Source organism: Lagopus muta, chromosome 1 (assembly GCF_023343835.1).
Source record: "Lagopus muta isolate bLagMut1 chromosome 1, bLagMut1 primary, whole genome shotgun sequence".
In the NCBI taxonomy this organism is placed as follows: domain Eukaryota; kingdom Metazoa; phylum Chordata; class Aves; order Galliformes; family Phasianidae; genus Lagopus; species Lagopus muta.
In genome coordinates, this window is record NC_064433.1 from 167,537,562 (window position 1) to 167,563,505 (window position 25,944).

General features: G+C 38.2%; 2 long non-coding RNA genes across 11 annotated transcripts in view; one reads left to right on the top strand and one right to left on the bottom strand.

The window, feature by feature from the left end:
* Positions 1 to 25,944, bottom strand: part of LOC125701499 (uncharacterized) — a 77,748-nt gene that overhangs the window by 33,870 nt on the left and 17,934 nt on the right. For all 4 annotated transcript variants that reach the window (XR_007380258.1, XR_007380259.1, XR_007380266.1 and 1 more), the window contains exon 2: positions 18,726 to 18,775. This is a non-coding gene — a long non-coding RNA (uncharacterized LOC125701499). The remainder of the gene's footprint in view (positions 1 to 18,725; positions 18,776 to 25,944) is intronic.
* The window catches only part of LOC125701475 (uncharacterized), a 46,159-nt gene that overhangs the window by 3,271 nt on the left and 16,944 nt on the right, over positions 1 to 25,944 (top strand). For 2 of the 7 annotated variants that reach the window (XR_007380251.1, XR_007380252.1), the window contains exons 2-5: positions 608 to 681; positions 3,102 to 3,172; positions 6,508 to 6,714; positions 6,844 to 6,925. This is a non-coding gene — a long non-coding RNA (uncharacterized LOC125701475). The other 5 variants (XR_007380249.1, XR_007380253.1, XR_007380254.1 and 2 more) reach the window with 5 other exon arrangements.

The following is a 25,944-nucleotide window of genomic DNA, read 5'->3' on the forward strand; positions in this document are numbered from 1 at the left end:
TTTTTGACTTTTCTGCTTCTTTCTGTGGTCATTAAGTCTCTGATGTATCCAGACAAACATAGGATTTAGAATTCATTGCTTATGCCATTTCGGGTTGTCATGTAGCAAGGACTGAAGTGTGCACCATTTGTTATTGTACAGACATTAGACTGCAATGGCAGTGAAAACAAAGTTCTGAATTTGCCATTTGAGAGCTGATCTAGGGATCCTTCTCTTGGTATTAAGGACTGTAGGAAGTATGTGCTAGATTAGGACGTACATCTGCTTTATTAAATTCCCTATATATTTTTTTTTCCCCCAGTGTCTAAGATGCTTCACACAGCATAAAGGCAGCTGATATAATGCAAAGTTTGGGCTTACGATACTTTCCCTAAGACCTGACAGTACTGACTCTAACGCAGCCATAGGCCTGACCCATAAAGAACAGATCCTTGAGGCCTCGGGAAACATTTGCTATTAAACTTAGGCTCTGTGGTGAAGTTTTGCTAAATCGGCCTCGCTGTAACTTCTAAACATTGTAAAAATTCTTCTGCATGTTAGTGGTTGTGAAATGTGCTGGTTCGTTATCTGTGAAAACTGAAGCCCATTCTTTATGGATTAATTACAGCAGAGCAGTTGCCAAGTGATCTTCTCCACAGCACCCACGAACTTTGGCCTTACATGAAGAGGACTCATCAAATGGTGAGAAAATAAGTGTGGTTCTCAGGGCTATAAATTATTGAGGGGATGCTCTATTATTTTTTTTTTTTTCTTGGTATCAATTCTGTTATTTAACTGGTATTAAAGTTAGATTGGTTTTGGTAGGGTAATTGCTGGGGCCAGAACCTGATTTCTCACCTTCCCACCCGCTATTTCGCTTGTTACTTTCTCAAGCTTTATCATCTTCTTATCCATCCTGGACTTTTCCAAATAATTGTTAGAGATACACTGAATTTATGAGCTATTATTTTATTACTTGATTTAGCCTTAGTCCTGTGCATGTGCTCAGCTGTGTCCATAGGAGAATTTCTATCAGCACCACCAATCAGTGCAGCACAGCTCGGATATGCAGAATTGTTGGAAAGACTGAAACTCAGACTTTGCAAATATGTATTCCTGCATTTAATTGAAAAGCTACTGAAATTAATACAGGAGTGAGAAGTCTGGAAATGCTTTAGCTAGCACTAATTTGTTTGCTTTTATGCTGTTCAATTCATTTCTTTTAAGACAGCGTGATGTAAATTGTTCATTTGCTTCTCTAGTTTCCCAATTTCTGGGAAATTTTGAAATCTGAGCTTCAAAACGTTTATAAAATTTTAGTAATGCTCATGATTCTCATAAAAGGAACAAAACGTTATTGTGTTTAACCATTTTGTGAGAAGGGAACTGAATCTAGAGAGGAACTAATTCTATCAATAACTCACTGCCTTAGTCAGGTCTTCAACCCTTGCTCTAGCTCCATACCAACACTAAGTAATGATTTTTACACATGGGATTATTAAGCATGCATTTTAAAAAGAGAGAATTTCCTTTTTTATAGCTGTATGTGAAGGGTGGAATATTAGTAGCAGGAGAGGACATGAGAATGTGACTGTTAAGCACTGGTACTGGCTTCCTGGTAGTTTAGAGAGGTGACAGCTTAAAATAACGGTGTATACAATGATCTGCAGTTTAGGAGGCAGATCACAATGACCAGAAGTTCACAGGATGCCGAGAGATGTCCCTGAACTTTGTTGGTTCGCTGTTTTGATTTCAGTGGCTCAATTTATGTTTTCCTCTAGTAACTGTATTGTAGAGTAAGGAGTAAAAGGGGCAGAACCCTACTAGCAGCTTACGATCTCCACATTTCCTCCTCCCTTTATGATTGCTACCACAGAGATTGGAATATTGGCTATTAACCCTCACCCTGCTCTCTACCAAAGCAGGACTGGAAGCTCAGGTGTGTTTACAAGGCAGAAGAAATGGTGAGCCCTTTATACCAATAACCGAATGACTTCTTAACTCTGTGTTAAGAATTACTGCAGTACTGTCATCAAACACTGAACTAATTCAACCTTTGTCAAAGTTAGTTACCATTTTGCATATTAAAAAATGAGATTTAATACTTAAGCCAAAAAGAAGCAGCAGTTTTCAGGCAGAGTGCACTGAGATATAACCCAGAGGTCATTTATTTTTAATCCTGATTTAATTTTCAGTTTCTTTTTTCTTTCTCGGGCACTTTCTTTAGTTTTCTTTTTAAAATCCATTTCCAGAATTAACTTTAAGCATTTAATTATTAGCGCTCTGCTTCACCAAACAATTAATCACGTACCTAAGTCATCATACTTGCACGAGGCCAGCTTGTAAGAGAGAAGTCTGAATGCACTTTAGTCCCTCACGTTTTGTACTTGGGTTTGCCTATCTGAGAACCAATAGGCTGGATTCAGCCCAAGTGTGAGTCAGCATGTAAGCAGGGTAAGGAGTTGGGGCTCGGATCTGTATGCAAGCTTGGTATTACAAACGGAGTGAATGGTTTCAAGATGATTTACATTTGTTTTTTAAATTTAAGCACTTCAGTTGTTTAGCTGAGCAGAGTTTAGATACTCCATATGCTTAAAGTTAAATGCTTAAAGATAAGTGGCTTAAAGGTTTTCTAAAAGCATATTTGGAATTGATGTAATTCTTTTACTTCAATAGAAGTTGGATGGTTCTGAAAATCCCATTTTTATTACTCTGCTAAGAAAGTAACGTTGTTTCTTTTATTCCATCCCTTTTTGTTAAGTCGTTTTCACTTCTGGTCCTGTTCACATTGTTTCCTTCTAACCTGTCCTGTAATGTCCGATTTTCTATTAACTTTGCTATGCTGACTATTTGTCTCTAGAGCAATAGAAAGGGTATGAAGAGCACAGTGGGTGGCATTTTTCAAAAAGGGAACTGAGACTTGCTTGTTATTACAAATTATTCTCTAAATTGAGATAATTAGGAAGCCAGGTAGCAGTAGTAGGATTTTAAGGTGATTCTTTAATAACCATTATGCTTACTCGTTGAAAAACAAAGCAGAAAAACCCACTGAATAGATTGATTCTTTAAAGTTAATATCAGTGTTCTGTTACTAAGCTGTGTGTCACTGAACTTTTCTTAAGCCTTGGGAGATACAACACAGAATTGGAAGAGAAGCATGGATCTCCACGGAGGGCAGTCCGCTGCATTCTTGGTAAGTTCAAAACATATGTATAAAATTGTGTTTCTGTTAAAATTTCACCTTTATGAATTGACATATATTTAGGGTGCTTTGCACAGGGACAAAACAAAGGCAGTTTTATGGAAACGGTCTCTGTTCTGTGGATTCTTTCATACTGTCACCCTGTAAAAATCTGTGTTGTGTTATAGCTGAGTTTGTGGTGTGACTCCTGAATGAAAACAGTAAATAACATAAAATTCATAGCTATTTTCACAATGGTTATACAACTGTGTTTTCATTCCCACTTTCTGAATAAAACAAGATATATAGGAATGAGTTTTTTCCCAGTAACTTTTCAATCCACTGCTTCATTTGAGCTGTATTTGATACAGAGATAGAGGTCACAAGGTCAAGTTTCTACAGTTTCAATGAAACTTAGTGGATGAGATTAGAAAAATGACTCAAATTTGTGCCCCCAGGACAGAAAAAGCTTCAGCGTGGATATTTTCTATTCCATTCAACCTGCTGCCTTGCAAATTAGCATCACTGGTTGGTCTGACAGTCACAGTGTGAGTTGCTCCCAATAGTGAGAAGTTGGTGTTTTGTGAAGAAATTTAGGGAAATTATTTAGGAAGGAGTGGGAATCCAGCCAGGGTAATGTCAGTTTGGGATTGCTCCACGAGTATTTTGGGGCATGTGCAAGCACATTAGGAAGTAACTAGACTTTGTTACTTTGCTGGTCATGAAAGAAACCCTTGTTTTTGCAGTCTCTTCCAGTCTCCCAAACCAATCGTGTATCCTTCAACTTCATGGTGGTCTGTACCTAGGTTAGATGTGTGTTTTTCCTATCCTTGTCAGAGAAGGGAATTGTTGAGGCATTTTCAGTATTTCGTTTCTTTGATGGTTTGAATGTCAGCTCTGAGATATGTGTCAAATTTGTAATAGTGTTTTCAGCTCTTCTCAGAAACTGACTGTCATTTGGACTGCAGCTATGTGTCCCTGACCTCTCCTACAATCTGCACTCTAGGAGCAGTGCATTGTATTCCAGTTAACTTCCTTATTGGAGAAAGATGTGGAGCTAGGCAGCGGGGCAGAAAGCAGTATTAGGATCTGGCTGCATAAATTACCACATTGCACTGCATCTTGGAGAATGCCAATGTTTCCCAAACTTCGTAGTCATGGGCTCCTAGAGAACTGACTGTCCCCAAAAGTATAGTCTGCTCATTCTCAGTCAGTAAGAAATGGTCCATTACACTTGCCAGGTGTACCAGTTCATTCAGGTAGGCTCAGGTGTTGGTTCACACTTGCAGGCTCAAGCAGGCTAACGTGATGGATGTCTGGTATTTGTAATTTTTTTCTGTGTAACATTAGATGGGAGAAGCATTCAAGGCCAGGCTGGATGGGGCTTTGAGCAACCTGGTCTAGAGGGAGGTGTCCCTGCCTATGGCAGAGGGTTGGAACTACATGATCTTCAAGGTCCCTTCCAACCCAAACCATTCTATGATTCTGTGATTCTATATCTTAAGACACTTTTTGAACAGAGTTTAGAGCTGGAGCACTGATCTTTAAAAAGAGTTGAATTTTTCATTTTAAGTCATGCCTATAAACCAAAAGTTTTAAAGAGAATAAAAGGAGAAGAAACATTTCAAATTCAGTAACTTCTAAGACAACTGCCTTGAAACTTGTTGTAATGCCTGTATGTTGAAATGTGGATTTCAAATTTTTGCTTGTCTTCCTGCCCAGTTAAAAGCTTTAAGCCTGGCAAGGAACAAAAAACTGTGATACTCTTCTCCATTTTCTGTTTGTTTACAAGTCTGCTGTTTGACAAAATCACAGCCAGTAAGAGAACAACTGATTGCTAAAAAAAAAAAAAACAAAACAAAAGTAGAGAAGAAAAAAAGACTGCATTCCATCTTTATGGAACTCCTGATTCTTCTGTTAGAGTGTCAGATCCTTTAATGTGTTCTTAGCTTTAAATATTGTTGTTTCTTTAATGGTATCTAAATTAAAGGAATGAAGAAGTGTCTTCAGCATGTTTCTAGGATCTAGTTCTCATATCCTTTATCATCAGTGCTCTTGCACAGTGTCAGCAGTTAAATATTATTTCTTGGAAACCATGGTTAATGTGTTTGTAAATGTTTTATGATATAGAAAAGCACTGCAACTGAAAATAAAATGCCTTTTAAAGATCAACATAGATGTATTTTTAATAAGAACAGTGAGGTCAAATCATAAATGTTAAGTTTTGTGTGAATGGCAAAGAGGTGGTATGTATTTGTTTAACATTACATTTGTATTTCCTGCATTTTAAATAGTTTTCTGTAGGAACTTCTTAAATTTAGGAAATGATTGCAGTTGATTTTTGTAGGGATTTTTTCTTTAAAAAAGATCACTTTTAGTCTGCTAAAATTGACTGCTGTTTATCATGTGTTTTCAAATAGTGTAGTCTTCAATGCTGCTATATGTGGCCAGATGTTTTCATAGAATCACAGAATCACAGAATGGCCTGGGTTGAAAAGGACCACAGTGCTCATCCAGTTTCAACCCCCTGCTATGTGCAGGGTCACCAACCAGCAGACCAGGCTGCCCAGAGCCACATCCAGCCTGGCCTTGAATGCCTGCAGGGATGGGGCATCCACAGCCTCCTTGGGCAACCTGTTCCAGTGCATCACCACCCTCTGTGTGAAAAACTTCCTCCTAATATGTAACCTAAACCTCCCCTGTCTCAGTTTAAAACCATTCCCCCTTGTCCTATTACAATCCACCCTCATAAACAGCCGTTCCCTCTCCTGTTTACATGCTCCCTTCAAGTACTATGAGGCCACAATGAGGTCTCCCCAGAGCCTTCTCTTCTCCAAGCTAAACAAGCCCAGTTCCCTCAACCTTTCTTCACAGGAGAGGTGCTCCAGCCCTCTCCTCATCTCAGTGGCTCTCCCCTGGACCTGATCCAAGAGCTCCACATCCCTCCTATGCTGGGGGATCATGATCATGAAGACCTCAGAAATTCACTGACCTATGCTGTCTCCCCTGTATGCTGATTTTAAGCAGACTTAAACACTAAGAAGCAACTATGACAATGGCTTTTTATAAAGTAATAATCAAAAATACATCTAAATTTCTCCTTCAAATGCATATCAGTAAAAGTTCCCATAATGTGCTGCTGCTACATGTAAGGCCTGTAAGCAATTTTAAGTCAACATTCTGTAAAAAAAAAGGAACTAAAAATTCCTATAAATAACGTACAACTTAAAGATGTATGGAACTCCTTTATTATGTGCTAAATGCTGTAATAAAACAGGCTATCAGAAGGTTTTGCTGCGTGTTACTAATTTGAATTTCTTTTTTTTTTTATCCCAATATTTTTGCAGGTGTGTGGAGGAACGGGTCCTGTGCTCACTGTTGTTACTCCCACATAGGCGGACTCTGTAACTGATTATATGTGGGTAGGGCCCTATTGAAATTAAGGAGATTCTGCAGTAGTGCGGGGTTCTGTTTGTGTGACCCCACTGTGCCTTCTTACTGTGAATTCTGTCAGTGTATCATGGGTTGTGCTGGAACCTGCCTTTTGGGATAATGTAAGTTCTGCTTTTCCCCCAACTGTACTTTAGATGTGAAATAATCATTAAAAAAAAAAAAGAAAAAAGTGTTGAATTAGAAAATAAATATAATTTACATGCGTTCTTTTAATTATGTTTTTTTGGCAGTACCAAATAATATATTCCTCAAAACTTCTTAATGGCACTGAGGCTTTGTGGATAGTTGGTCACATGATGAGAAAATTCAGCTGTAAGTACACTGCAATGATTGAATTTTTCAATAGTTAGTCTTTGCTGATGTTGACAAGCTTAATAATGATAAAAGGGTTAATCAAGAGGTGTGATTTATGTGCGACCCTGGTTCTTTTTAGAGCATACAGACAATATATATCCATTAGGGATATGATTATTCTTGGGTAATTTACCACGTGAACCTGGAGTCCTTGAGCACTGCTGTTAGGTAGGGAGTTTAAATTTCTTTATTTCCTTTGCTTTCAGAACAATGTGCTTCTGACCTGCTCTCTATCTTCACCCATAAAATTTTCCAAATTTATAGATCTATAAAAACTGTTTATACCACCAGTATTTGGGTAGCTACTGCAAGCAGATTTACTAACATAATTGTCTTGCTGAGTTGAACGTTGAAATGTTAATAAATACATACTTATGTTCATGTCAAAGTAACTTGCTTAAATTAAACTAAACTGATCTGACGTTATGAGTGGCAATTTGATCACACATGCTGATTAATTATAGTCTTCTTAGGCAAGAACTATATATTTTATTTTAACTAAGCATCCCGTGCTTAATCAGTAATAATTATCCATACCCTCTGTCAGTGGATTCACCCAAAATAACTATAAATATACTTGTATATTGAAGAGGAAGTTTTTTTCTTGTATCTATGGGTACAGGCATTGCTATGATTCCTGTTTTTATATCCAGTGAGCAAAAATTATGTGTAGGTGTTTTACCTGTGTAACGCTAATGGCTTTATAAACTCCATGCCCTTTTTTATGATGGTGTATTTCCTTTCTGGTGTTCAAGTACAAAAATGTTCTGAAGGCATTCTTATATCTGGAAAATGGAAGAACTAGAATTGCTATTGAATTTGTGAATAATTATTAATGAAGTGTAAAGCTCTAGAGGTTTTGTAGGCATGGCCAATTAGAGATTCCTCAATGTAGAATAAAGATGCAAATAGTGATTGGGTAGTAAAGATAAAGGGATTGTAGAATTATTTTTTTGCTTGGCACAAAAGTAACATGCAGTGAATTTGAAGACAGAGCAAGACCAAAGAAGAAATCATTAACAGATCAAAAACAAATTGAGAGTCCAATTAACAAAGAAACGAACAAACAAAACACAAAAAAGAAACAAGGAACTGAACAGAAGAATATGTGGCAGAAGGAGAACTGAAATGTGTAGCTACTGGTACTTTTCATTTCATCAAGTATCTGGTTGATTTACCTATCTATTTAATTTAAAACTTTCAGCAGATGTCTTTCTCTACAGTTCTCTGCAATTTTTTGGAGAGGTTGTGTGGGCTTTGGAGAGTTAGTGATTGTGAATTACCTGTATAAAAAGAGTATTTGAGATGACAACTGCAACTAAGAACAGAGGTCAATGGTCTACATATGCTAAAATGTGGCTAGTGCTAAGCAGAAGACAGAGTTTCTTGTTCAAACTGATAACCATTTTAAGTTTTAACATCTGGAAGAGAGCTCAAAACACAATGTGATTGTTTTTGTTACGGGATGTTTGGTGCTTCTTTTATAATTTCTGAACACAAAATGGAGTTATTTTTCAATATGAGATGAAACCATTATTTGAGAACATTGAATGTTTCTTTTGATTAATGAGAACACTGAATATTTCACTTTGCATCTAAAATCTTGAATTATTTTTTTTTTAATGCATAGTTCTAATAGTTAACTGTTCTCATCTTTTAGTTCTATGTGCCATATTTATTCTTACTTCCCCTAAGTTGTGCAAGGGAAGGAAAAGGAGAGAGAGATCAGGTGATTGCACAACAACCAAAACCAGTCTCCTATGTTCACAGAATCACAGAATGACCCAGGTTGGAAGGGACCTCAAGGATCATGAATCTCCAAACCCCTGCCACATGCAGGGCCACCAACCTCCCCATTTAATACTGGACCAGGCTGCCCAGGGCCCCATCCAACCTGGCCTTCAACACCTCCAGGGACGGGGCATCCACAGCCTCTCTGGGCAGCCTGTGCCAGCACCTCACCACTCTTACAGTAAAGAACTTCCCCCTGACATCCAACCTAAATCTTCCCTCCTTCAACTGAAAACCATTTCCCCTTGTTCTGCTTTTATTTACTCTTTCAAAGAGTTCCCTCTCCACAGCAGACAAAAAAAAAAAAGTACCTCAGAAAAGATCTAGTTTCAGAAGAGGAAAAGAAGCAAGGTGATATATTAGTCAGTGGGGTATGAGGAGTCCCCTGGATGTTTCATGTGTCCAAGTTTTTCAGTCATCTCCATGGAGGGCAGCTCGTACACATCTGACTGCATCTCCTGCCTGAGAAAGCAACTCCCTGTGCTTTGAGAGAAAGAATGCAGGAGCTTGGCTCTGTTCTGCTTAAGGTAATGCTGCTACAGAATACTGTTTGGAAGAAAAGGAACTCTGAATTGTCTCCTGCTGTAGGTCGCAGTACTCATGGCTGCTAACCCCTGTGGTTGAGCACCTGATCTGCTTGTTCCTTTGGTTCAACCCATTCTGTGCTGTTGTAAATAACTAAAACTAGGAAACAGCAAGAAAGCAGACATGAAGAGATTCTGTTGATGTTGGTGGAATATAGGGTGTGGGCATTTGCTACATGGGCACACTTTGTGTAGGTTTGGGAATACTTCAGGAGCTGGAAATACCAAACTAGAGCAAAGGAGAGTAATTTTCCTTTGATGGCAAGCTGAAATGATAGCGTTGGTTCTATACAATAACAAGGAAGAGGAAAGGAATGTGCCTGAATGTTCACCATGTTAGTTGTTTTAACTTTACGCCGCAAGATCTTTTTCTCCACTGCTGTTTGTGCTTGGCTTGTATCACCACTGTCCTGTCTTTGAGCTGGATGTAGCATGTTTTTGTTTGCTGAATGAGGCACCCATCAAATTACAATGTCATGAACATTATTCTTCTTCAGCCCTTGAAAGTCAAAACATGGTAGCTCAGGTAGCTGTAATAGCCTAGTAATAAACGTGGCGTGAAAGAATCTTCTCATTTCATAGTACAGGAAGAACAGTGTTTTCTGTGTCACTTCATATACCTCCTCTCATCTTCTTTTCTACTCCTAAGCAGATCTAATGCATGAAAATTTTCTTCAGTGTTGTCCTCAGTTCTTTATTTCCAGTTACAACTTTTGTTAGTAATTTTTTTGTATTTAGGTTGGAGTCCTCACGAAACTCTCTGCATCCTCAGTAAATGACACCATCATGCTGTTGTTTGCTTTAAGTCATCAAATCAAGGCTAAATCTTAGATTTCAAAATCTTTTTCCAACCCTTCAGGGATGCTCTTTCTTCTCTGTTAGTTGCTTGTATTTTTCATCCAGGTTTTCAGTGGATCATATCTTCATTAGAAAATCTTCTTTTGCCTTGACAAATGTAGTCTTGTCATTACGTGTTCCAAGTGCTGCTGTAAATATCAGTTTCCAAATTTATTCCTTTGCTTTTTAAACTTCCTCCTTCAATTTAAAGCAGTAAAGATAAGCTGTCTTTGTTTTCAAGGCCCATCAAGACTACTTCTACCTGATACTTTTCCTTCAATATCAAGAGGTTGACTAATTTTGATCAACATATGATGCCAGCTTCCATCATTCAGTTGTTAAATTTTCACACTGGATACTTTCTCCTCAGCTGCCTCTCATGTACTGATTGACTCCTCCATGAACAGAACTGTTTGCTGTCTTCCTTTAATATCTTCTTAGAAGCTTTATGTACTATGAAATTTATGACAATCCAACTAGAAAATAAGTGTGTTGTACAAGTATACTAATATCAATGCTTGTCACAGTAATACTTTGCCTTTGTACTCTGCAGTAATCTCTGTTGTCTCTACGTAGAATTCAAGCATGTAGACTTTTTGTTGTATGCTTATTCAGCATAACGAGAAGTGATCCAGGCTGTAGCCTTCTAGGATTTGTTGTAATACAAATAAATAATAATGAATACTCAGTAGATACTGCAGTGTAGCCATTGGATTCTGCTGAGCCTTGAGTCACATCATATTTGATGCAGAGATAAGGTGCTCCAAATAGAGGCCTCACAAAAGGGAGAGAAGTGAGTTTCAGCCAACACAGAAAATGCTAGCACCCCAGAGGTCTTCTCAGCTGTCAAACCCAAGTCAGTATCTACTGGCATTGTGTCCAGAAAGCATCCCTCTTTATCTTCTCCACAGCAGTAACAGCAGACTCTCCCTCCTCAGAGGAAGTTAATGTGAGTATTACAAAATTCTCCAGTGTATACAAGAGATTAAAGGACTTCATGTACTTCCATAGTGTCCTTCTGCTCCTTAGTGCATTCCCTTCCTGACACAGCTTCTCTTGGCACAGAAATCTTGAATAACCACAGGCCATTCTGTTGGTCAGTCCTTGTCAAATGCCACTTGGTTCTCTGTTGAGAAGGAGCCCACACTAGTTTTGATTCAGTATCTAGGTACATTTTTGCCTCATATTGCTCTGTTTCCCTGGTACCTTGAAGATAATGATTATTCAGAAGTGTGGTAAGTGTGAATTGCAACAGGAATTCTTCAGGTATGTCAGTGTTTCTGGAAGTGGGCCTGCATGTGTCCCTTTTCCTTCTTTCAAAGTGACACCAAAATGGCAGCGTACAGATGATAACAGAGATGATGAAATGTTAGTGCCTTGCTGATAGAGAGACGATAGATTGGTCTATTGGGCTCTATATGCTAACTAGTCAAATAAGTTAAATTTATCAGGCTAAACCATAAAATGTAATTACAAATGGTTCCATATCTGAATAGGAGAAGCCTGGCAAGAGCTCTGAACGAGCTGACAAGTGGACACAGTACTGCAGTACTGAAGTGTACTGTAGTGGCTATACAGCTGAGAAGCTCGATAGTAACAAGAGTTTTCAGTTTTCAGAGTATGGTCTGGATAAGCTTAACATTAGGCCATCATGCATAAGCTGTGTTTTTAACTTCCATCAAGAGCTAACTTTTTAGCAAACTATCTAGAGAATCCAGTAGAACGGGGACTGCTCTTGATTTTGTTTAGATTAGTAACAGGACTTAGTTGACAAAGTAACTATAGGAAAGACAATTGGTAGTGGCAGATATCAAACTGAAGTTTGTCACATTTGTGTGAGAGAAAATGATGAAAATAAATAAACAATCCAGTATTGTTTAACTGTAAAAAGGAATTGCATACCAATGAAGAAATCGTTCAAGTAAAAATTATAAGAGGCCATGAGAGACACAGAGTGTTTGTTTTCTAATTCTGATCCAAGTGAATAAGAATTCATGACAACTGAGAAGTAAGGGAAGTTACTAGGAATAAATAGACGTTTTTCAAAGAGTGAAATTCAAACAAGCAAAGAGAAGATCTTCCCATTCTGGGAAGCTAAGTGTAGATCTGTTGTAAGGAGGGACAAAAAGATTTTGAGGAGAAACAGGCTAAAAGCAAAAAGTAAAATCTATAAGCGTTAATTTTTCAGTTAATTCTGTTAGCAGGACACTGAGTTCAAGAGATACAATATTTAAAGGCAAAGCCATTGCAGAAAGAAACATATGGACAAACCCTTGCATTGGCAGTTCATTCCAGGGAGATTAGGAACAGTCCCATATAAAAGTTGTTCTTTATAAGAAATATTTCAATTTTTAAATACCAATAAAAGATTCTTGAACAACTTGATTAAATAGGCACTAGCAGATTGCCAGATAGCACGTTGTTCCTTCAGTAGTTCTAGAGAAATTCAGAAATGAAACTGGTTATCTGTGAACTGTGTTGTATAATCCATCATTTAAATTGGTGTTGCTGACAAAGGAATGGAAAGCAGCAAATGTGACACCATTTAAAAAGGTCTCTAGGGATGATTGTGGACTAATGTACTAATAAGTCTGACTTCCATGGCAGGCAAAATGCCAGCAAATGTGATGAAGAATATAATTACTAGGAACATGGATACCTTTTTGTACAAGGTAGTTTTGTCTTATGGCTTTGCTTATTACTTGAAGCAGTAAACAGATACATGGGAGTAGGTCACCCAAATTTTTTTTTAAAAGGTCTGTCACCAAAGAATGTTAACACAGTGAAGTGTTGAGATGTGTAAGATTCCTTGTGGATTAATAAATGGTTACAAGATAAAGACTATAGCAACTAATGGGTGGTTTTAATGACACCACCTCCCAGCAGTTTGTACTGGCACATTTTCTGGTCCACCTGTCCCTAAATGGTATGAAAAAGTGCAGTGATAATGCATAGAGATGATAAAAGGCTACTGTGCATTTGGAGTCAGAGCTGACGTTGGCCCTGAAGAGTTGCAGAAGGATCTCACAGCACGGGCTGTGGTGCTGCAGGAGCCACAGCCATCCCAGAGGCCAGGTATGGCTGACGCACTGTTAAACCAGACCTGTCAGCAGAGAGGGTCATCACCTCCTCATCTGCCAGCTCCGCAGGCTGCAGCCAGCCCTGCTGTTCAGGAGGCAGGGACTTACAGCTGTTCTAACAGGGACTGCAGCGTGGAAGTTCTACTTCCCTATTTCTTAGGGTTTCACAGCCGTAGGTGAGCTTGAAATTCAGACTTTGATCTTGGAATTCCTGCCTGTCACAGAGGTGAAGTTTAATTGTTAAGCTGATGGGTGCTGTCCGGGTGCTGTGAAAAGCCTGGTTTCTCAAGCCCCTTCCTAATGTTTGTGTGGATTTTTAGCAGCTCCTGCTGATTTCCTGAAGTCATTCTGGATGGAGTTGAGGCAAAATGGTACTTGAAACAAAGGAGTCATGCTGGCATACTAGTCAGTTTTGAGCACTGATGAGAATTATGAACAATATAGACATGAATGATGAAGATGTGGCATAGCTATTGTGCAGTAACTGAATCAGGATTCTTCTTTTTGGAGAAACATTGGCTGAGGAGTAATAACGTAAGGAAGATCTCTGAAACCATGAATATGGGGAAGTATTTAATAGCAGACTCTAACTATTTCTTAGAACAGAATAACAAGGAGCCCTTGGTCACTGTTTTCTGTATCTTAGGTGTCCTTTAAGACAGCACAAGGTACCAGTTTCATCTGCCGTAGCTTTGTGGCACAAAACTGCACATCTCTGTTTGCCCTGGATCAGCCGTGACCAAAATGCAACCCATGCAGAATTACAGCTTTTCTGTAAATAAAAGTTTGTAGGCCTTATTGTCTGATGATAAATTTTTAAATATGAATCAAATGTAAATTGGTCCCTTTTTCCTAAACCTGAATATATATATATATACATATATTTATAGATATTTAAACTATGCTTCTGTCTAATCCTGTGTCTGTAATGTTATGGTCATATTGGCCTTGCTTCTGTTTACAAATGTATGGCCAAACGCGAATGTCAGTTTGCTGCTACTTCAGAAAGCCAGAAGCAAATAGCAGGTCCTAAAATCAATCTCAGGGGAAATCAGATAGAAGAGCAGAAATGTTTAAAACAGCAACCAGAAGGTCTGGAGGGAGGGAGTAGGGAACATCATCGTATTTCTGAAATAGCAGGAATGGTTTCCAAGCTGTGGTCTGCTAACCCCTGATGGGCTACAAGGCTTTGATAAGTTGAACAGCAATTGGGCTAAACCATATCTAATGGTGTTTTAAACAGCCCCTTCAATTAAAAGTTTTATCAGATGGGCGTGTGCTGTTTTGTGAAAAATGTTAAGGGCTGACAGCAATCACTTGCTCCAGAAATTTGGGCTCTGCTCTTCTGGTGTGTATGAAAAGGTAGAGAGCGCTGCCTGCTTTTTCAACATCACATAGGCCACGTGCCTCTGCAGGAGAAGCAGCAGCAAGAGGTTCCCGGAGGGAGCCAGGAGGATCAAGCTGGTAGCAGTAACCTTCTGTTCCACCACGTCCTTCCCAGGAACTAGTAAAAGAACTGCTGCTTTTTTAACTGTTGCCTTCTCCTGAGTATCACTAACAGTTTTTGCTCCTCTTCCTTTGCATCTGTGCTCGTGAATAGTGGATTTAGTGGCTTGAGAAGTGAGGATTGGATCCCCATCGCACAAAGATTAGACTTCTCAATGAAATGAAAAAACATATACAGCTTTGAATGCTTATCTGATTTGCTATCAACATTAGCAGATGCAAACTTTTCTTATGAGTATTAGCTCGTCTTATTACAAGATCAGTTTATTACTCTAAAAAAATCCACTTCTGTTTGACTGCGCTCTTTAATTTACATAAGCTGCCTGCATGGTAATTGTAAAAACCTTCCTCTTCCTCCTATCAAGCCTCCTATTCTTAATATTATCCACACTGACAATTTTCCAGAATCGTAATGTATTTATATTAGCTATGCTTTCAGTTGCCCCAATGTAGGTTACTTTCTGTTGTCATGAATACCATACAAGCACATCAATAAATAATTTGCAGAGATTATATCTTTTCCAACATATTGTGCATCTTTTTAGCAACCACAGTGGTGTTGAAGTGGAGAAATTATAATATTATTATAAATCATAAATTCAAATTATAAATCTTATTCAAATGGTATAAATGTGTTTATCCTGAAGAAGTCTGTTGTCTAATCTAAAATTAGATTGTAGCATATGTATTATATGAAATGTAAACAAAATAGTACTGGAAACAAAAGTTACAGTAATAATGTTCTAAGGGAATTAAAGTAGTTTGTCAGGCTAGCGTGCTCTGTGTAACCCTTTTTTGTTGCATCTTTCCTATTCCTGCTTTTTTGATACATATGTAGGAAGTGAGTTTTGTGAATGCTTCTATATGGTTGTTATTAATATTATATTATTATTACTAAATGTCTTTTGCTAACTGATATGATTCTGCAGTTACCTTTCAGTGTTCTAATATGCAATGTGCACATGGTTGGTTTGCCCTGTTCACGTGCACAGGGCTAAGCTGGGTATAAGGTCAGAAGGAAATCTTTGCCTTGTGTCAGAAAGAAACAAGAGAGGAGAGTGTTTTTCTACCACTTTAGCATGGAAAAAAGTTATTTACCAGTGTTGTCTGGGGGTGATTGGAGAGGATAAATACGCCTATAAGCAAGGCATATGGGTACAGAAGCAGTGATGGGGTATACGGGTAGGGCTGAAGATCAGTGTATAGGAGTAAAGATTTAGTGGCAGGGATCAGGAAAGGATTCCTGTAGGAGCTGGAGAGGTCACAGCTGGATAAAGGCGTTGGGGTCAGCTGGAAGTCAGTACCCCAAAAATGGCTATGGCTCTCCACCACAGGCTCACTGCACACTTTCCCTACCTGTTCTCTCCCACGTCTTCTGGAATCCCAGCTTCTTGTCTGATTGTGAACTGGAAACCTTACTTTCCTGCTTACTCCAGAAACAAGGACACACACTAGTACAAAAGGCCCCTCAAACCCCTCCTGGGAGCACAATAATGCCTCTGCTTCACCAGATAGTTTGCATCTTCTCCAAGTGGGATGTAACCCATCATTTGAAATCTGCTCATCAAAGAGGAGTTCGTTCATTCTTCTTCCCCCTATTCGTTAGAACGTGATAATTTTTTTTTCCTTTGTGCTGAAATACAGCTTTTTTGATAATGTTTAACTTACCAAGAAGCAGAACAGTTCAGGATTTCTAGAGCCTAATCTAATTCACAATTCCTTGTGATCTAGGACCTTCTTAAAAAAAATAAAAAAATCCAGTGGATGATTGCACCTACTGCTGATACGTTGAAGCTTTCTGACAATATGCTTCATTTTTTTAATTACTATTTTGCAGCCCACTTGAAAATTGTTCATGAAACCGCAAGACTCTGCAGAGAGATTGAGAGCCACTTTCTAAGGGGATATCTTTAAATGCAAGTTACTGTGTTGGTGGTTTTTTGAAATTCAGGTGTTGGGTTTTTTTCTTTTATCCCATCTGTGAAACACCAAAGTGTTGATAACCATCTGTGAAACAACATTTGATGTAATGGCTATGACACTGCTTTAGAAATCTTGTGAAATAGATTGTGTGGTTAGAAGAGCTGACATCTAAAAATGTATGTCATGGATGTAGGTAATAAATGTTGCTTGGGAACTGTTGCAGGGGAAAAAGAACTTGATTTGTGTACAATATACTGGTCTTAACTTTTTAGCTCTTTAAAATCTCTTTCTTAGTATTTTCCTGTATGTTCGTTGTAAAGTATTTAAAGATACGAGTCATTGCATTTGCCAAAGTATTCAGTGCATCATTTAAAATTACTACCAAAGGAGAGAGGTGGATTCACTTCACATAACAGCTAAGCATAAAAATAATGATTTGGAAATAATCGTGTGGTTCCAAAGCAGTAAAAATCATTTTGTTTTTCTATATGAGCAGAGCTCTGCGCAGAACGGTGATCTCATTCTACCTTACCAGATTACAGTTACCTACGTAGATTGTCAGTACTAAACTTTATCCTGGTGATTTTGTAACTTTATTCAGAAAAAGGGAGAAATGCAAACACTTAAATTTTAAGTAATCGCTCTTTGTCCGTGGTAAAAGATTGCAAGCACAAGCTTAGTATTTCCCTCCAGGATTGGATTCATAGTCCTTCAAGTTTTGCAATTAACAGGGAATGTGCAGGTGAATAGGGAAAAGCAAATGTGAAAGGAAAAAAATCAGATGGAGTGGAGAAAATTTCCCTTCCTTTATTTTACTTCCTTTACTTTTCCTGGAGAAAAGAAGACTGCGTGGTGACCTCCAACCTTTCAATACCTAAGGGGAAGGAGGAGAACCAACTCTTTGAAAGGGTAGATAATAGCAGGACAAGGGGAAATGGTTTTAAGTTGGGGGAGGGAAGATTTAATTTGGATGTCAGGGGGAAGTTCTTTACTATGAGAGTGGTGAGGTGCTGGCACAGGCTGCCCAGAGAGGTTGTGGATGCCCCATCCATGGAGATGTTCATGGCCAGGTTGGATGGGACCCTGGGCAGCTTGGTTGGTGGCCCTGCATGTGGTGGGGGGTTGAAGATTCACACACAGAATCACACACACAGTGATCCTCGAGGTCCCTTCCAACCCTGGCCATTCTGTGATTCTGTGACTTACAGAAGGAAGGGCAAGATGAAAGTGTGTAATGAGCACAGGAGAAATAACAGGGTGAAAAGGGAGGAATAATGTTCAGTGCTCAGACTTGTAATGCTTTGCGCGTGTGTGGAAGATAGATTGAGATTTCTGCTTTCTGACTAACTGCTGTACTGAGACGTACTTTATTCCATGTCCTTTTTTGCCTTCCTGTGGTTGCTTCTAAAAAAGGGTTGAAATTATCTTTCTGAGGCAACCTCAATCACAAAGTGCACTATCTCCCTCATTGTTCTGTCTTCCTAACCTAGCCATCTAAAAACACTGCTGGAAACACAAATAATAAAAAAGCCAGTTTTATATATATATATATATATATATATATATATTTGCTATTGTTAATTCCACTCACTGGCATTTGGGACAGAGGACAGCATACAGAAAGGCTGTAACACTGAACGGTGGCAAAAATTCTGTGCAAAACCTTGTTGTAATAACAATGGAAGTGAAAATTAGCCTCGTTTTTCAAGTTGTTTTTTTTGTCAAGTTCTTGTCCACACCGTGTTCGAGGCTGTTCATTCTAGATGGAACACTTATAGCCAATACTTTATATACCATCCTCAAAGAGCAATGTGAAATATAAGTGACTGTCTAAATCCAGAAGAGGTTTATCCATCTCTACATCAGTTTGTCAGAATTTAAATGGAAAGTGAGACTGAACAGGAAACTGTAAATATATTAAAATATATTATAAAAATATAAATACATAAACTCTAACTGCTAATTTATCATCATTCAACCAGACTAGGCGAAGTCACTTCATAAGCAAATGTAGGTATAGATCAACAGACTACTCACATGAGCCTTTGTTACAGGTTAGACATCAGTGTATGGATTTCATCCATGATCTGTAATAAAATAACATAAATTAGGAAGATGGCAAAAAAGGTTTAATTCATTAGTTTGTTCATTTGTATGTCTACATGTTTCTGAAGAGTATATATGGCCTTAAAGCAGAGTAAATTGGGAAAGTATGGGGTTTTTTTTAACTGCACAATTAATGTTTATATAGCCAGTAGTTCTGGTCTTCATGAGTTATAATGCTAAAAACTTGTTTATTTTTAAACAAACCTCCTGTTTTCTTCCATTCACTTGGTGCTATGCATAAAACACCTTAGCTGTCCACCTGAGCACCACTACATTGTCACTGAGCCCTTAGCTGATGCACGGCAGTGTGCATCCCTACAACAGAAACAGAACAGAAATGGGTGGTGCAAGGACAGCACTTACGGTGCCAATTCACAATTAATTTTTGGGTGATAACATCTACTTCTTGGAAGGTAGAACAACTCAGTATTAATTTCTACTAATAGAAAGATACAGGCCTTTGTAAGAATTACACTACGAATTGCTGTGTTACAGGATTCATTTTCATGTGTAGTGTCTGTGCCATTGCACAGGAGAATTTGGACAGCAGTCTGTAAGGGCACCCAGTAACGGTAAGAAGACTGAAAAACTAATGTAGCTGTGCTCTGTTCATTCAAAAAGGATATTGAAATTAAAAGCAGACACAACTTTGGGAAGTTCTAGATAACAGACTTCATGCTGTATGTTAAATTTAGCTGCTATCATTATGTTGCTTTGCATTAGCGTTGTACTATTTTCCATCAAAGGTCTATCGTTCTTTAGATGATGTAAACTCTTCAGTGCAGAATTGTATTTCAAGCAGGGTAATATTTAGGTTTTAAAGACATCTTTTTAATTGCATTGACAGATCCATGTTGTCCTTACATAATAGGCAGGATTGGGGTGACTGTATCCTGAAATAGTCATTAAAAACATAGAGTAAATTGCAAGACCATTACGTCTCCAAGGTGGTATGAATTATGGTGTGGCAGTGGTGGTATGGATTATGGCTCAGACTTGCTATGCAAAAAAGTGCACACTGTGAACACTGTCCTGTTGGGATGCATTGCAAATTCCCCAGAGCAGTGCTCAGGAGGAAGCTCCCTTTCCCATCCTCTTTTCTCACTATTTATGCTTTGGTACTGCAGTTCTCTAAGACCAGTGTCTTGCTTTTGCATCAGGGCTGGCAATCTGGTGTACGTGGGATAAAAGGCTTATGCCTTTAAACTTGCTCCTGGAGCTTTTGCACACAGACAGGTCTATATATCAACATTAAAACCACTCCTTCACCCTTGACTCCTGTCTTTATAGCTCATTTAAAGTAACCATTACAATCTAAGTATCCTATTTGTAAATAATCACTGAATTTAGTGGCAAATGACTGAAATATCAGCAGTGCCATTGTAAGTATCAGATACATGTGATATTTCCTGAATCACATTCTTAATCTTGGGAATACAGAATCCCAGTCATGCCAAGCTTTGATTTTAGATTACAGGAGTTAAGCTTAAGTCCCCAGTAGTACATAGATTTGCCTAACAGAGGAGCAAACTTAATTTTGACTGGATCAGAATTCTTTTTTTGTGCTCAATATATTAATGTTTGGTAATAATAATTAAACAACAGCAACAAAAACCCATGACACAAGCATACTGCATATTCTGTGCAGATGAAAGCTGTTAGCAAATTTTGGTTGTTCAGAATAAACAAAGTTGAAAATGTGCTCTCTTTCGTATTACTTTAATCTTAGTGTCGTTACCTATAAGTATTCAGCGTATCTGTGCTCACAAAACCTAGTGAACGTCAAGAAATTAGTAACATTCCAAAGATATGGTTCAGAGTCTGAGATTTAAGCCTTAGGATGGGATGAATCGCCCTCTGGAGGTGCCCGTTTCAGTCTACTGGCTTCCCAGGAATCCTGCCTTAACTGCCTAGCTTAAACTAAAAGTGAAGTGAGTGGACTGTCACCAGAGGAGAGGAGTAACTAAGCCATGCTGGGTCTTTTCTGTAAACCTTTCTATTTGTTAAGAATAGCTACCTTATTCCTCACCTTTATTTGTCACTCTTCTTCTTGTACCATTTATAAAATAAGTACAATTGTTACTGTCACTATTTTTTGTGTATTTCCTGCTTGTTTTTTCTTTTCCTGTCCCATCTTATTATCTTTCTCTGTCTTTTTATCTTTCCCTGGCTTTTTTTAGCTACCATCTCTTCTGAAGCTTCTCATTTGCTCCCTCTCTGATCATCCTGCCTCCTGTCCTGAGAGCACTGTCCTAACTTCTGATCTGGATGACTGCTGACCATTTCCTCTGATGCTGATATCAGTATTTTCTGTGAGAGACAGTACTGTAGTGAAGAGACAGAAAGAGAAGATGGCACTCCTGTGATTTTATTTTTGTATGGTTTTGAATCATCTAGAAGTATTGCTGTGACTGCAAATTAAGTGTGCTGGTTTCCTAATGAACTTGTAATTTAAAGATGTTTGTAGAAATGTAAAATCAAATGTGAACCCACATTAAAGTAATTTAAATTTAACAAAATATAGCATTAGTCTGTTTGGTTTTTTGGTTTTTTTTTGGTAAATATGGAGACATGGCTCACTTGCAGAAAGTGGGTTATACCTTAAAGGTTGTGGACTAGCAAATTCTGACTTACTGAAGGATAAAATTATTTTCCTCCTCCATACGGTAGTACTTTCTTTATTCTGACCAATTGCTTAAAAATCTCTCCTGTTAAGTTTGTTTCCTTCTCTATCTTCTCTTTTTTTACTTCCTTTTACTAGCTTAAGTTTCCTGTTCCTTTTCGCACCGGACTTTCCAAACTCTCTTGGTTCAAAACCAGTCCATTTTTCTCTCACATATACATCCATCAGCTTAAACAACTGTCTTAAGCATGATCAGATGTGCCATTTCAGGACTTCCAGTAGATAAGAAACTCAAGCACTCAGTGACAGCAGTTTATTTTATGCCACACATGCCTCACGGGAATCCACATCAGTGGCATAATAATTATGGACAGGCATGAACATTCCCATAAAAATACAAATTTAAAGTATTGGTTCAGTATAGGATTGCTAACTTAAAAGGAGCATCTGAAAGAAAGCAAACATTCTGCCTTCATAATTGGCGTTGCAGGAGCATTTAGATTTTATTTGCAGATAGATCAAAGAGGAAATGCTAGCACAAAGAGTGCTTTGTATTGACAGTAATGGAAACAGTTAAAGTAACAAAAAAAGAAGGACAACTAGAAGATGTACATCCATAAAAGTAGTTGATCTTTTTTTATAAATCATGCTTGTTACAGCAGAAATCTGCAATAAAAGTTAATGTTTTCTGAGGGGTAGATACATACACATTTTGTAATCTTTACTAAATGTTCTTTGCACAATCTGAACTCCTTGGATTTGACATAATACAGTGAAAGGAAAGCTAAGTACATGATAAAATAGTGACATTTTGGAATTTTTCTGATACGTACAATATGGTTCTGCAGCCTCTCCTGGTACTTAGATAGCTTACAGTAATGATAGCAACTTATGACAAAATGCTTGGGTGTGGTTGAGCATATCATTTGTGATGCCCAGAAGTTTTAAACCAGTGTAATTACAAGAATTCTGCGTAATTTTGAGTCCATTAAAAAAGCTTTTTTTTTTTTTTAAATGTCAGATTCGTTTTCTGAGTATGAGGTTGACGTTCTATGCAAGAATTAGAAAGCAGAGCAATGCTGGACCCAGAAGTAGTTATATGGAGGACGGGGTTTTGGGTTGTATAGTAACACGGGTAAGTTTTTTATTAGAATGGATCTGCTGCAATTAATTTTATTGAATGAACCATACAAAAATTATCCATGGAGTGAGAAAGAAAGACTTCTAAAAACTATGTAAAGCCTATTAGTATTATCCTCATATTATATAAAATGGCATGCATACAGTTAAATTATAGCTGCTGACATTCTGTCCTTTTCATTGACTATTTAATGTAATATAATAACATCCTGAAACAGACTGTTCCTTAATACCTTTATCAGTTTTACAGTAGTTATGGAACATGGTCTTATCATGAAAAATAATATAATTTTAAGATTGGCATATTATTGTTAGAGGGAAATACATCAAACTGAATTAGCATGGGAGAATCAACTTTGTTTTTGGGAGTACTCTAATGGCATTACATAAGGTACAAAACTGTTGCTTGTTTAACCGTACTACTAACCTAAAATATAGGGCTACAGTTTGAAGACAGAAGTATTTTTACACTCAAATTTGTGTTGGGTTTTTTAATTGCAATTTCTGGGTGACAGTGTCTCAGTAAAAATAACCAGTTAAAATCTCTCTCTCTTCAACATATGAAGAATAGTGAGGAAAGCATAGCTGGAAATACTAACAAAGCAAGACAAGTTTTTCAGCAAATAAACGAATGCAGCCATAGGGAAACACTAGCAAGAACAGAATGACATTGAGTGAATACTACTACACTGAGATGTGATAATATACATAATCTAGAAACCCTTTCAGGAAATAATCATGTGAAATGAGATATTTCTGTTCATAAGCACAGCTTAGGTGCGTGTGGTCTTGAGAGGTGCAGTGCCACAACAAATTCCATGAAATGCTTTTTGATTGCATTACAAACAAGCCTGGCTAAGGCATAAATAGAATATAACTATCTGTTTCTATATAGGGAAGATCAGGTGAGGGAGCGTAATTTATAAAAACAGCCACCCTGCATGCAGCCCCTGCAGTTCGCATGGCTGGCAGGCACAGAAATAATATTACGCATGAAAATGGAAGATCCATGAAGGCTGTGATGAAGGTTTATTTCATGTGACTCTCTATAGGGCTGGGAAGAAGGACTGTGCAATTATATGAAAATATGGGTGTGGAAAAGCTTAATAGAGGATTTGGAATTATGTGCGAGAGTGTTCCCAAATAGGCTACAAGATATTGCTAAGATAGAGAATATTTTTAATGGCATATTTATTTTATCCGAGATATAGGGCATTTTTTATTAATACTACTAGAATAAGTAATGACAGCTAATTCAGTCCTGGATCTGATAGTGATCAGGAAAAAGAACTTAACAACAAACCTAAAATGAAGACCTTAAGTATGTACAGTACTTCTAGTTCAATACATGGGCCAGAAAAGCAGGAATCACTGTGAACATCACTGGCAGAAAAATGCAAGGTTTGGGAAGTAACAGCAGAAAGCTCGTTAGGGTTCCCCTAATAGGGTTCCCCTGAAAACAAACGTTCATTGAAGTAAGATACAAACTACCAAACGGCTTAAAATAAAAATGAACTGGGAATGCAGACTGTGAGTTTGCTATTGTGCAAAGATAAAACGGATTTCCCCAGTTGAAGAGACAGCAAACAAACATGGTAACCGTAAATATGGACAGGTATCCAACTGCGCCCATGGCTCAGGCTCTGTGCTGCTTCTGAGCAGGCCGAGCACCTCTGCTGTGGCCACCAGGAGCTGACTGGGGCCTCTCCATGCCAGCAGCTCTCTGATAACAGGAGCACGAGGCGATGCGCTGAGTCTCTGCCTTTATTTTCTTAGGCGTCTGTGCTAGAAAACAAAAGGGCTGTGGTGCAGCTGCAGGTGGATAGCGTGTCACAGCTCACACAACTGGCCATTCTGGGTGGCAGCTGTCCTTACTGCCTGCTGAGCACGATACCCAACCCGTGCTGCTCCTGGCTTCTCGGCCTGGCCCAGAAGCACACCAAAAAGCACGCTAACAGCTCAAAGCCATAGGTTGTCCCATGGCAGAGCCCAATGCACATCTGGGCCCCGCTCAGCCCAGTAACACAGATCAACCTTATAAACGAGGTGCCGCTGGCAGTGATAACAGCTGTACAGCCTGCTCTAAGATAAAGCTGCAACGGCTTGAAAGCCAGTCATCTATAGTTACCTTTCAGACTATGGTTTCTTCAACCGAAATGTCAATGAATGTATAAATTTTGATGTAAAGTGACTTAAAGATAACAAAGAAAAGCTGAAAATAAATCACTAAGCTAAAGTCAGAGAAGGACAGCAAAAGGTAAAGCAGTTCTCACTTGACTGTATTTTTAAATGAAATTGGAAAGCTGTGTAGGTGAACAAAGATTCTTTCTGAGGAAGCAAGGTTACAATAAAAAATCACTGAATCATAGAAATATTGAGGTTGGAAAAGACCACTAAGATCATCTAGTTCAACCGTCAACCCAAAGAAGTTAGCATATGACTGGGTAAATAGATTTAGTTCATTAATATAAAGCATTTTGAGTCCTATGTATGTGGAGTTCCTTCTGGGATGCAAGCCTGGCATATAACGTATTTGGTTATGGTGTTTTGTTCTTAGCCTTTTGAGAAGGATCTGATGCTGAATCGGGCATATTTCGGAGTAGTGATCTCATCCTGCACATGATGGAATAAGTGCTTTACTGAATATTTGTACAGATTTCTGAAAGGGATATGCAATAATATCTTGGGATTAATATAATCTCTGAATTACTTGGACAGTTTGCCAGTATGTGATGTAATTACTCTTAGGTTCCAGGTCAAAGTTTGACCTAGTGAGGTCACCCGTTGTTTTCACTGTTGCTTCTGATTTTACAGGTTGTAGAAAGCTACGTGCGGGATACACAAAAAGAGGAAATAACATTACATTCATGGACTATTTTAAGACCTGGGATTAACTGCTTAACTTTAAAAACATTTAAAAAAGAAGAGAGAGAGAGAGAGAGAAAACATGGCAAGTTGAACAATATTAGAACATGATCTGCTAACATTCAGTTGAATACTGTCATTTTAGTTACTCAGATGTAGAGAGAGAAAACAATGTGCAGATTCTGCAGGGGGTTCAGGTCCTCTGGTGAGTGCTGAGGATCTTTATACTTGGCAAAATCTGCTCTTGAAATATCAATCTAACACGAAAACTCAAGAAATGTATCAGAGTGCCATCGGGGTTATAAGAAGAATGTTGTCTCTTTGTACATTACATTTGAAAATAGATAAAATTAAGGAGCTAATATTTTTTAGAGTAGTTATGTATAGTGCTGATAGCACCACATCTATAATGTTTGAGGCATTCTGGTATGAAGTGTCAAAGGCAGTTCAAAGGAAAATACCTACATTCAGCACAGGGTCACCACATTCATGAGAACTTGCCGAATTTACCAAATTCACAAA